The 2,298-nt window shown below is 33.2% G+C and overlaps 1 non-coding gene across 1 annotated transcript; it reads right to left on the bottom strand.

Annotated features, from left to right (window-relative positions):
• Positions 1-596: 596 nt before the first annotated feature.
• TRNAD-GUC (transfer RNA aspartic acid (anticodon GUC)) lies at positions 597-668 on the bottom strand. Its single transcript has one exon. It is a non-coding gene; the product is annotated as a tRNA-Asp (tRNA).
• Positions 669-2,298: the final 1,630 nt, after the last annotated feature.

The raw sequence follows: 2,298 nt of genomic DNA, 5'->3' as shown, positions 1-2,298 counted from the left end.
ATTTGTTACTGGCATTTCGTCGAACAACTGAGATGCAGCCCGTCTGGGCCAAACCTACTACATGTTCCACAGAGTGGGCAGAACATGGATATCTGGTGTGAGAACCCAGTTCTTAATACGCATCCCTGCATATATTCTACTTTGAACTAGAATGCAAGAATAAGAAATGGAAGATTTTCTGGCGTGCAAAACAACCAGCTAGAGATGAGATAGCAGAAAATCCTACAGCAAGTAATTGAAGAGGGGGTCATGACACAACATTTTGCGGGCATGATGAATTCTTTTTAATTAGTCTTTCTGACTCTTTCAGGGAATCAGGATGCGTTAGCTCTCTCAAACTTCTGAGAAAAGACATTTAGCAAAAGCCAAGAAGAGCATACTAAAAAGGAACTTCTGAGAAAAGACATTTAAGCAAAAACCAAAAGCATAATAAAAAGGAAAATGGAGCAACACGAACGCCGTTGCCGGCAATCGAACCGGGGTCGCCTGCGTGACATGCGGGAATATTTGCTTTGCTTTTTCTTCTAATTTAGACTTTACAGTTAGCTCCCCACCTTGCAAAATGCGCAGTTCTGCAGATCAGCAAAATAGAAAATCGCCGTTGCCGGGGATCGAACCCGGGTCACCCGCGTGACAGGCGGGAATACTCACCACTATACTACAACGACTTGGTGGCTGAAGAAAACGTACTTTTTAAAAAGTAATAAAAAAGACAAACTAGATTCCCAGGCTATGTTGCTAGGGTAACTTTGTGGAGTTTTTTTCTCATTTTATAATAATACATTAAATAATACTGTATTTGGAAAAAATTTTCTCACTGCTTGGTCTAACGAGATTTACCACGCGTCAACACCCAACTTTCCTAACCCTTTAAATCTCGTTGGACCAAATAACGAAATTTATTGTGCATGTTTTTTTTTATTTTTTGTAAATTTAAAAACTTGTATTCTTTTTATCCTTTTAAGATTTTTGAACACTTAATAATTTGATGAAATTATTATATTTACACCATGTGAACGCATTTGCATTAAAAATATTTAAAAAATTAGAAAGTCATTCATAAAAGTGTTACCCTAAAATTAGTACATTAACAAACAAAAGGTTACAATCATAAGCAGCAGACGAATGACCTACTTCATTAGCATTTTTATAATACAAAGTCAAAACAATGAAAATATAATTTTTAAAAATTTTTAAAAATATAAATTTTTTTTATTTTTATAATAATATTAAATAGATTGATTAATCATATACTTCCTTTATCCCCCTAGATATTTCCAAAATCTAATTGGGATGCAATCTGATCATTTAATTTTCTTACTTTTCATATTTTATAAAAGTCATCTTTACTTCATTGACTCTAATATTATGAATGAAATCTTCAATTCTTAGTCTTTCTTCATATGTCATTTGTAGGTTTAAGTTTTTGATTTGTTTTCATTAAACAACTTTTTAAAGTATCTTCAGCACCTCTCTTTTAAGTATTTTTTTAAAAATAAAAAAAATCACTAGAACATCATCATTCTTGCCCTTTATACATTTTACATTTACTTAATCTTTACACTTTCTTTCTCTAACTCTAACTAGTTTATACATCCTGTAATAGTAACTTATAGAGATAGAGAACTTACTATTTTTAATTGCTAAATGAGAGAACTTACCATTTTTTATTGTTCTATCATATCAAAATACCGTCGCTGTTCCATTGGCCTCAAGGCATGCCCATTCTATTGACATCTCCTTCCATTAGCATGCAACAATAATCTGATTTACCAAGCACAATATTGATTCTTGAAGACAAATAATGTTCGGTTTCCATTGATTCAAGGCAACAGTCTTATTTGGATTCATTTATCTGAATCATTTAATCCTCAAACATTCCATTACCATTTATGCATAGAAATTTTGGGCTCCCATGTTTTAAGTGTGATTTTCCTTTTAGATAACCAAAATAATTATGGACAATGTTCGTGATTTATGTTATGGCATATATTGTCTCCAATAGTTATGCATATGAGAAACACGAGTTTTGACTCTTTTCTTCATTTTCTTTCATTTCACTTAAGGCATTTCTACGGGACTCCTCTTTAGCTATCGACTTGTCAACTGCAATTCTAGGGCTATCTGAGAATGGAGATATTCAGGCTATTTCTAGGCGCATTCGGACACTTTTATTGATAATGGATGAGAAGGAAGATCACTCAAAGAGAGAGAAAAAAGAACAAAAATGGAGGGTTCACCCTCAGATTATAATGATCAGGAAGATGAAATAGGGAAGAATCCCAATAGGAGACATGT

Source organism: Malania oleifera, chromosome 1 (genome assembly GCF_029873635.1).
Source record: "Malania oleifera isolate guangnan ecotype guangnan chromosome 1, ASM2987363v1, whole genome shotgun sequence".
Taxonomy (NCBI): Eukaryota; Viridiplantae; Streptophyta; class Magnoliopsida; order Santalales; family Ximeniaceae; genus Malania; species Malania oleifera.
Note: the sequence above shows the minus strand (reverse complement) of the source record. Positions and strands in the feature narration are given on the sequence as shown.